This window comes from Nelumbo lutea, chromosome 3 (genome assembly GCF_056320005.1).
Source record: "Nelumbo lutea isolate HS-2025 chromosome 3, American lotus-T2T, whole genome shotgun sequence".
NCBI lineage: Eukaryota > Viridiplantae > Streptophyta > Magnoliopsida > Proteales > Nelumbonaceae > Nelumbo > Nelumbo lutea.
The window spans coordinates 45,616,813-45,628,305 of NC_142686.1; the positions used below are offsets into that span (position 1 = coordinate 45,616,813).

Sequence of the window (11,493 nt, forward strand, 5' to 3'; positions counted from 1 at the left end):
CATAGAAAATAGAATACACTCTCTAGACAGAAAAGTCGGAACTTGCCAATTTAGATTTTAGAAGTTCATGGTCCTGAATTTAGCGACACAAGCATATTGTGTAGTTGTCGTCATCATCATCATCTAAACTTTGTCTCAATTATATATGGCTGGTTAGATTATATTAATACTGTTATGACATTTCATTCTATACAGTCTTATATCCATTGTTAAACTATGGCTCTCAAATCACTTCTAACTATTTTAGAAAATTTTAGCAATTCTTTTAACATGGCATACATACAATTTTAACACAATTCTGATAACGAGAGCTTCTATACTTTAAACCTTGTATTAGACCAATCCGGACTGATCCAATCCGAGTCGATCGGGTTTTCATCAGTATCGGCCAGTTTCAGGTTGTACAAATTCATAAACTGATGATTCGGATCGGTTTCGGTTTTCTTGTATGAAAACCGAAATTGACCCGAACCGAACCGACTTAGTTCCTACTTAACTATTTAAATATATATTTCAATTTTAAATTAAATCAACCTAATCTATTTAACTATATATTTCGATTTTAATTTAAATATATTTTATATCTAAAACTGTTAAATAAAGATACTTCAGTTTTACATAAAAACTGAAATATCTGACAACCCAAACTTGCACCACACAGGCACATGGGCCATGGGGGGCATGGATGAACTTAGAGCCGAAACCGACCCAAACCGACTCAAACCGACTAGGTCAGTTTCGCTTAACACTGGGTCGGTTTCGGTTTCCATCTTAGGTAACCCGACCAGGTCGGGTCGATTTGAAAAATCTCAATAAACCGACCCAACCCGACCCGTGAACAACCCTACCTTGTATGATACCCAGAGACCTGTATAGGGTGCTGAATTGTGTTAGATAATTAACCATTACTGATTATTGTTAATAAATCCTATTCATAAATTTAATAATTACTGTTATATTAAAAATAACTAAATAATATTGTTAAAACTATCATTACTGGTTATTTAATAAAATATTATAATTACTTACTATTATTGATAAATGTTGTTAATAATTAAATATTTAATAAATAATGTTAACAAAAATTAGCAAAAATAATGTTTATCTTTTTGTTTATTGAATTTCTTTGGTTTAAATTTGTGGGCTTTGTGCTTTGAAGATTGTTAAATAATGTTAGTTAAAAATGTTATTTGCATTTAGCTTAATGAATTGCTTCAAGTTTCTAAATATTGACAGGGTCGATATGCCATGTGTCGGTGCTTTCTTTATCTTTTACTTTTTTTTTTTTTTTGAAATCGGTTCAGATGGGCCACTTTAAGGCTTGGCTACCCTCTGAACCAGTGGCTGACCTAATACAACCCTTGTAGGGGCGTATTGGAAAGCCACCAACACGATACGTATTGTCTGATATAGGCCAATATGTGTCGATACTTTGAACCTTGAATTGCTTTGGTTTATATTTATAGATTTTGTGTTTTGAAGATTGTTACATATTGTAAGTTAAAAATATTGCTATTTGATTTTTTTTTTTTTTACTTTGATAACTATTATACCTGAAATTGTCAAATAATGTAATAATAACAATTGTAAAATAATTATAAAAATTATCAAATATAAATTAAAAGAAATTACCATTATTAGACATAAATTACCAATATTTATAAAAAATTACTAAAAATAAATCAAAAGAAATGATCACAAATTAGTAGACTTTAGGATGATAATTACTTGAAATTATCATGTAATATAATCCTAAATGCATTAAAATAATTTGCCAAAAAAATATCATAAATTAGTAGAAATGTCCAAAAAAATAGCCACTAAATTCCATAAAATTGATAAATTACTATAATTTACCAATAAACTATCATATAATAAATATAATACAATGGTATATATTTACCAAGAAATTAGTATATAATAGAAATTACCAAAATTTAGTAAAAATTATATAATAGAACTAATTTCTACTAATTGACCAATAAACTATCATATAATAAGTATAAAAAATAAGTATATATTGACCAAGAATTCTCATAAATTAGTATAATAGAAATTACCAGAAATTAGTAAAACTTAGCCAAAATTTACCACTAATTTCTATAAAATATTATATTTACCAAGAATTATAATAAATTATTATATAATAGAAATTTCCATAAATTAGTAGAACTTAGGGAAAAATAACCACTAATTTCCATAAACTAGATGAAATTAGATTAACTTTGTAAAATAACCATCAAATTCCAAAAATTAATAGAACTTAGGATGATAATTACTTCAAATTATCAAATAACATAAATTTAAATAAATTACAATAATTTGTCAAAAATTGCATTTCGTTTTCCCGTGCATCGCATGGGTCCCTGCTAGTGTACTTTTAAATCAAATTGCATTGAATTATTTTTATAAGACATAGGTGAATCGATCCAATTATAAATAGATCAAATTCAAATCACCCTTAACCAGATCGAATTTGAATACAGATAAAAAAACACTTCACAATGTATCAATGGGTCACAGATACATGATATGTGAAATAATAGTTGTTTCAGGGTTTGACCTCCTGTTTCAGGGGGTAGACAGGCTTTATACCAATTCCCTGAACAGATTTGAGAAAAAAAAAACTAGAAAAACAATATATAAAGCGTAATACGCCCCATCTGTTGTATTTAGACTGTATTGATATTTAAAACCATGACTATAGCTATTGCGGTCTGCAATAAGCACTCTACTGGTTATACATATATTTCAGGTTACAAGAGGCTACATCTGAGGCAAAAAAAACAAGAACGTACCCAGCCCCGCTTCCCATCTAACAAGATGAGAAACAAAAATGTTACATGGTTAGGCATTGTGGGCTGACAAATTCAAGTTTGCCTTTTGCAGATATTTGACAATTAATGAAATAACTTTGTTGGGTGGTATTTTTATTATTGATTTGATTTGTTTTCTTGTTCTAATTAAAATTTTAATGTCTTACCTTGTGCAGTTGTGTTATTTGCATTGATTTGATTGGTTCAGTTGCCGGCCGAGAATCTCTCAAGACTCAGCAGTCAACACTGGCTCTGGGACTTTGGTTGGACCCGCTCAATTGGCATACTATCCACTGGTTGACAGTCTGTTTGTTTTTATTTAAACACTTGCTTTAATGTAAAATCGATCTCTTAACGCAATAATGGAATGCAAATTCTGGTTCCCTTTATTTGTGATTTCACTTTACCTTAGGTTTATTTTAGTTCATCTGCACTTCAAATTACAAACAGATCGATTAGATTTAGATATAAATTGAAACAAAAATATGTACATCAGAATTTGAAATCAAATCATTTGCACTTCCGTACATATGTAGCAATGCTTATTTGGCCCGGCCTTGTAGGGGCCTTGAGTAGGGGTGTAAATGGATTGAATTCGAATTGAATTATATAAATATCTGAATTTGAATCCAATTAGAAAATTTCGATATTTAAATTTGATTTGATATCCAACGGAATTGAAAATTAATATTCGAATATTCGATTCAAATTTGACCAATTAATTATTTTATATAATTAATAAATATTTTATTTATATAAATATATAAATTATATAAAACATTTAGATATTTTATATAAGAATTGAATAATTAAAAAATATTTATCAAATTGAATCAAATCACATCCAAATTCAAATCTGATTAACAAACCGATTTGCCAAAGTGGTTTTCCTCGCAATCTGATTTGCCAAAGTGGATTTCCCCCAAGGAGCCATGGCCCTACTTTCGAGAATCTGAACTCTATTCCGCACGCGTCACTCTTTACGTCATGCTAAACATTTTATGACAAATTTGCCCTTCTGTACATTCCACGTACGTTGCATGATTGCATCAGTCGTCAATCTCCCTGTTATTGTTGCCAACTTCACTCCTGTTCGAATCCAACTTATCTGCTCTGCACTCACTAATTTTAGTCAATTCCTAGTTTGAAATCAAAGGAGGGCCTCGTTCGGTGCTCTGCAAATTACGTTCCTTTGACTCCTATTAGCTTCTTCCTGCGATCCGCCATTATTTTCAGAGATAACGTTTCTATTGTTCATGGCAATGGAAAGAAACGCTGCACAGATGTTTGAGGCTTGCCTCTGCTCTGGCCCATATCGTGAATTTCAAGTTTTCAACCGGAGATGTCGTGGGTTCTGTTTTTCTGTTGAACTTCATATTTTGTTCAAATATTCTGCTATTTCATTCATCTTGATCCGTTATGAAACAATTTAGTAGAGCTTAAAACAAAAAAAAAGTACATAAAAACACAACCAAATTTATGTGGAAAAACCTTTTTAGTGTTGGAAGGAAAAAATCACAGTCATCAAGAAGTTCTACTATCAAGAAAGTAATTGTACATGAGTTCTCTCTAGATAAAACTAGAGGCATACAATCAGCAAATCATCAAGAAAATACATTCCTTGGAAACTAACAAATATCTTAAGATAATAGAGAAATGTCACCCAAAACAGAGTTACCGTTCACGGACTCAAATCTCACAAACTAGTGAGCCAAACTAGATTACACCGTTCAGATTGAAGAACCTTAAGCCGCAAACATGCCTGCAAAATTTCAGATCAATCAGACCACAAACGACCTTCAATCAAAGCATAAGATGAAAACTTATTGCTTTCTTCAGATCCCAATCTCTCTCTCTCTCTCTCTCTCTCTCTCTCTCTCCATTTGCCTCCTTCTGTAACTAGTTCAAAACTTTCAACCCGTCCTCAAATGTAGTCGGATAGGCAACTTCCACCACCGTGAAATTGCAACATGATAGGTTTTGGGCATTCCAGGAGCGCCATAGCTATTACGGCAAAGGTTTTGGAGGTTGGGATTTGCACCGAGAGCGGAAGATGATCACACAACTTGTGATGGACTTTGATTAGTGTGTGGGAGTGCCATTTAGCTGGTTCTATTCTTCTCATCATTAAACCTCCCTGCTTCTGCGACTGTTCATCTTCATCATGGTATACATATGCAAAGCCACCATTCCGGGTCATATCCATTCCGGCCATCTCATCCTCAATCGATATCCTCAGCAAGTTCATCTTATTTAACACATAAAACAGAGGACCCATGGTGGCACTCACCCACCGTTGTGATGAAGGTTCTGGAGGTTGGGATTTGCACCAATAGCGGAAAATGACCACACAACTTGTGATGGACTTCGATTAGCAGCAGGAGTGCCATTAGCTGGTTCTATTCTTCTTATCATTAAACCTCCCTGCATCTGTGACTGTTCATCTTCATCATGGTATAAAACAGAGGGCCCATTCTGGCCATCTCATCCTTAGCAAATTCATCTTATTTAACACATAAAACAGAGGACCCATGGTGGCACTCACCCACCCAACAATCGTCAAAATCTGGATAATTTGAGCAGCTAAGAGCTTTCCACCTCCTCCCATGAACATCCCATATGGCCTTTCTATGGCTTGGTATACCTCCTGCACATATATGCCCCTTGCAAGCAAGCTCATGAATATAAGACCCCAACTTCCATAGCCATCGTGCAATTGTGTAGCCTATAGCGGGTCATCATATTTGAACTTATCAAGCTTGTTGCATCCAATCAAGACCTAGGAGGCAACAAAATCGCAGATGATAGCAGCCCATGGCTCCACCATTGAGCAACCAAATGTGATTGTTGTGAACTCACCAAGCAATCCATTGCACACATCGGTAATGTTTTAGTGTCCTAAAATCAACCTTTTTCCGAACAAAGTGGTTAGCGCAGCCATGCAATCGGCCAAGGCTGTGTTCACTATAGGAACTTTGGCTATTAGAGATGATCGGCCAAGCCGTGCAATCACTTGCGATGAATGCATAACCCATTACACGATTGTGATGAATTCATCACAGATCCGCTATTGCAATGAACTCATACCCAGGACAGGTCACGATGAACTTTGGCTAGCACAAATCTGCAATAAAGCTAAGACACACGCAAGTTTGCGATGAACCAAAACATGCATAAAACTGCAATGAACCAAAAGGTTCTACATAATTTATATATTTTTGTGTTTTTAACTTTTTATTTTTAATACGAACCATATAAGATATTTGAGATATGCCTAAATAGTTTCTACATAATTTATATATTTTTTTGTGTTTTTAACTTTTTTTATTTTATTATTTAATTATGAGATCAAGGGTTGACACATATGACCCAAAAGGTTGAATTATTTACCCACCACTAAGAAAAAATTTCATTTTTTTGTCAATTTTATATTTTATTTCAAACATCAACAAAGCAACTATTATTTACCACACTAATTTTTTTTAATATAAAGGGAAAATCTATGGCATCGGTAGAGTTTTGACCAATCAAAGCACCCTAGTGAATTTTGAATAAAACCACTTGATTGATCATCCCTTTTATGATACCAGTTGTTTCGCTATAAGCATTTCCATATCACATCTTTCTTGTATCATAGTCGAACCCATATATAAAACATTAGAGATATGCCTGATTTTTCTATATTTTTTATTTATTTCTATTTTAAAAGTTTTTATTTAATTATGACATTATGGATTGACCCCCTTGACCTGAATGATTGAATTGCTTACTCGCCACTAAGATGAAAAATGGTTTCATTTTTGGGTTCATTTTAAGAAGCATATATTTTGTATTGTTAAAATTCTTGTATGTAGATCTGATTGATGGAATTTATTTATTTTTTTAGTAAAAAGAAAAGCTTGAACATAGGATTCAATGAAAGAATGGAGTTAATACCCTAAATATAAGACTTAATGAGAGGGAATTGGATGATAAGAAATGTAATAATTCAAATTACATTTTGTGTTATCACAATTAGAAAGAGACCAAATTCAAATAGGTTTATTCCATTCAACAATAGAATTCTATTGAATGTTAATGGGAGCTAATACCTTAAGTATTAGACTTAATGAGAGGAATTTGAATGAAGAGAAAAGTGGTTGTTTAAATTATATTTTTGTCCTTATAATTAGACATGAACCAGATTAAAAATTGAGGTAATTTAGTTAAACAAAAGTTCTACAACCAGGTATTTACTCTAGCATGCAAGTGTTAATGCAATTGTAGGACAAGGAAGATGATATTCACACTCTTCTTCCTAGGTGCAATTTTGCCCATGCCTTCTGGATTCTTCCCCCTCAGTATCCAGTCAGATGGATTTCATTAACAACTTCTGTGAGTGTGAGTGGCTTACTAAGATCTTCTCCATGGGTTTCTCGCAATATGCCGATCCTACTTGTTGGTTTCAAGGAATTGCTTTCACTTGTTGGTCGATATGGACTGTCAGGAACATTTTCTCTTCAGAAATGAGCCCCTCTGTCCTATGTCGTGGCTTGGCTCCTCCCTTGTCAAGCTTCTCACTTGCCTCCTCCCATATCCTCTCTGGTGCTTGGGAGCTGCCTCCTTGGGGATGGATTAAGGTTAGTTGCAATGTTGGTTTTGACAACTCTTCTAAATGGGCCTTCTTCCTTGCTTGTATCGCTCATTCTGATTTCTGACTCTGGTGCCATCATTTGGGCCCGTGGTCATAGAACTTTGGCAATCTTAATTTTCTTTAAGCGTTGAGACTTTGGCCATTTGTCTTGCAGGCATGGAATTATCCTCTATGACCGATGCTCGTGCTATCATTGAGTCAGATTCCTTTCAAGTGATCTCTACCATTAACAATCCTTTGTTGGTGACCTTCTCTCCTCTAGCCCACATCTGGAGAGATCAGTGTAATTGATAATTGTTTAGCTATAAAGTTTTGTTTCATCAAGCATGAGTTCAAACCAGCTTGCTTTTGCCCCTAGCCCGGTGTGTGGGCTTATAACCTTTTGTTCGGTATCTTAATACAAGTTTTTATTTATTGATTACCAAAAAAATGTTCTTAAGTTCTTATTCACAGTTTTAATAGTACTATAGATTTAAATGGATGACGAGGAAAATACTTTTAGGAGGGGGATATAAGGTCTGTCTTGATTCCTGTGACCAACTTTATCTTAGATTTAGGTGACGTTCAGAATTATGTATATCTAGTGGATAGGACCATTTTGGGATTTGGTCACGTTCTGCAGGACAAAATCTCGTGGTTAGGGACTGTTCATGCTTGATTTTTTATCCCATATTTCACACTTTCCCTGAAAGGCTACCTATTGTATGTTTTACATTTTAATATTTCTGTCAATAAAATATTAATTATTTTACTTAATTTTAATGTTTTATCAATAAAATTATATTTTATATGTTTAAAATATATTTTTTTAAATTTTAATTATTTTGCTATTGTTTTTACAAAAAAAATAATATTAATTTATTGATGCATTTTTCAATATATTTATCATATAAAATACAAAAATTAGATATTTATGATTAACTGTGTAGATCAAGGTTTTTGAACCGTCATTGACCCGGACTGTCAGACCATTCCGCATAGGAATCGTCTAGGCAAGCGGTTCTGTTTTACCCCAAACCCGGTTTTTGGCAAAAAAATCGTTGACTTGAGCGGTCAAACTGTCGACCCGCCCAACGGTTTTTTACCATTTTTTATTTTTAATTATTTTTTTATTTTTTTTTAATTTGTTTGTTAGAATGGGTCGCCCGTTCGAATTTGGATGGTTGGACCGTCAACCCGAAAACTGATTGCCAAAATGGTTCCATTTCCGAATTGTTTTTTCAAATGTTGATGTAAATCATTCATAAATGTATATTAGACACATGGAATCAAAAAGTGTGGTGGGAACTGATCTACACTATGCCTATAGAACGCCATTGTGGGTGTGGACTGGTAATTTGTCCATAGTTCAGAACAACTGTAGAATGTGGTGTGATATGGATTGGTTCCTGCCACAAAGTGTGGTGTAGACCAATCGACACCCACCAATTTCTCATCCATACTACAGAACACTCCCTTTAATTCATGACCGTGAATCAATATGTAATGGCCGACATGCATGCATCCATTTTTAGTAATACCATCATGTGGTGCAAAAAGGGAATGTCCTATTGTACCATTCTCTCATATTGAAGAATGAAGGTTATGAGAGCGTATGAAAGAGTATCGACCTTCTGTTCGTGGAGTCTCTATCTCCATTGTGGTGTATTAACACAGTGGAGGGCTTTTTAATCGTCTACACTCTCAGTCAATCATACCAAGAGATAAGCTAATGTTGCCAAGCATAAAATTGCTAAGTTTGCGCTTGGTTGTAAATCTATTTACTACTTGGTCAATTTGTCCTGACTTTTTACCGTCATTGTATTTTTTGAAAGTTTCAACTGAGATCAATGAAAGCCTCTTTTTGAGCTCAAAAAAAAAAAAAAAAAAAAAAAACGTATTGAATGATATTATTAGGGCCCATTTGGTTCACAGTTGTAGTCGGAATGGTCTATTCCTCCTCTCTGTTTGATTCAAACAAGAATCGGTATCAGCTGGAATGGATTCTTGTTCTCAAAGGAGGGGGAGGGAATGGTCATTCCCTTAAATGGGGAAATACCATTTCACCAAGAATAAGAATGGGATTCCGATTCTATCCAACCAAACAATTGTTGATTCTGATTCCAGACCCCTATTCCCATAAACCAAACAGACCCTTGGTGCATTGATGGGTGTATCGAACGGTATGGATTGTTACCCAAATCCCAAAGATGCAACTTTCAACCTACCAAACCCTGTTTGTTTGGCCTGAAACTTGGTAGAGGAGTTCCTAACCACATATAAATGTAGGATCTACTAGCCTTTTTTTTTTTCAGAAAATGAAAACCTTGAACTTCAAATTCCTTTGAAGCAAATTGTGTTTTAGTGCTTGCTTTCCATTGAATTCTGAAAAGTTTTTATTTTTTTCCCATTCTTTAAATTTATTTCTTCTAGTTCTAGTAGATTTACATGTTTGGGTGCTTGAAATGCATGGATAGCTGATTGAAGCTATGTTAGTAGTTTTTGTACAAGTAGATATACTAGGAAAAAATTGAACCAAATTATTTTTCCTTATACTTTGTGTGACTAGTGCATTTTTGTGTTCTTGCAACACTTTTAGCAATTTTTCTTTTTGCAATGGGTTCAAGGATGCGGAAATTATTACAGGGAGAGCTAATGGTTCCTCAAGGAAAGCATACTCCAAGTGGGGTGGTAATTGCTTCAATTCAAAGGTGGAGGGTTCTTGAGTTGATGGTTTGCCTGTTGGTACAGGAGTTTTGCCTAAATTTTCTGACTTAAGAAATCCCTTCCCTTTGAACCGAGGCTTATCATTCAAGTATGCCATTATAAAGTTTATTTCCTCATTTTCTCCTATTTCAACTTCTCCTTGTTGTAGGGAGGGTTCAAGAGGGTCAATCGACCTATTATTCACCTGGAAGCAATCATTAAGTGCATCATCAAGAACATCAATCATGTAACAAAAGTCATCACTAGAGGGTGCATGTTTCATGGCATCAGACATTTTAAAAATTATTTCCTCATCTTATATCCTAAGTCTGAATTGTCCTTGTTGGATGTCAATCAATGCCTTCCCGGTAGCTAGGAAAGGTCTCCCAAGGATGAGAGGGACATCCACATCTTCTTGCATGTCTAATACAATGAAATCAACGGGAAAGATGAATTTATCTACTTTAACCAACACATCTTATATGATCCCCCTAGGATGCTTAATGGACCTATCAGCCAATTGTAATGCAACTTTGGTGGGTTGGGGATCTCCCAATCCCAATTTTTTGAAAACCGAGTATGACATTAAATTTATGTTAGCTCCCAAATCACATAATGCTTTTTCAAATTTTAAACTGCCTATAGTGCAAAGGATAGTGAAACTCACTGGATTTTTAAGCTTTTGAGGCAGCTTGTTAAGAAGACATATTGGATTGGAGTCATTGGACCAATCCGGTCCAAAATATTTATTAGATTGGAATGGACCTGGTCTATCCGTAATAAATTTATATTGGATTGGGTTGGATTAAGCCAATATCTGGTCCACTGATATAAAATAAGAATATAGGTGTCAATGGACTAGGTTTGGGTTGAAACCAATCTAAATCAAAACAAATTTGAACAGATTGGACGTCCAGACATTGAATTGGACCAGTGCAAAATGGTCCAAAATATTCATTGGACTCGACTGGACCAGGTCTATTTATAATGGACTCACATTGGACTGGATCGAATTGGACCAAATCCAGTCCATTTGACATCCCTAGTTGTAGGCGTTTAATTTATGAAAATTCTTATTGAATTTTAAGTAAATTGAGAGATGAAATATTGATTAAAGCATTATTATCAAAGTTTTTTTTTTTTTATAAGTATTATTAGCAAAGTTATATAATATGTTAATACCAGCATGCCTTTTGTGTCGATTGAAATGTAATTCTTACTTTCTAAGACAAAAACTAGCGAAATATGTATTTCTTATATCTTTTTACCTTGTTTAATCGTAAATTGAGGCTTTGAGCCTCAAATCTAGTGTTTTCCACACCCCAATCTGCTATAATAATGCTCGTGTGGCAGATGAAG

At 34.1% G+C, this 11,493-nt stretch overlaps 1 pseudogene; it reads right to left on the minus strand.

Annotated features, from left to right (window-relative positions):
- Positions 1–4,740: 4,740 nt before the first annotated feature.
- LOC148864673 (ammonium transporter 1 member 2-like) lies at positions 4,741–5,844 on the minus strand (annotated as a pseudogene).
- Positions 5,845–11,493: the final 5,649 nt, after the last annotated feature.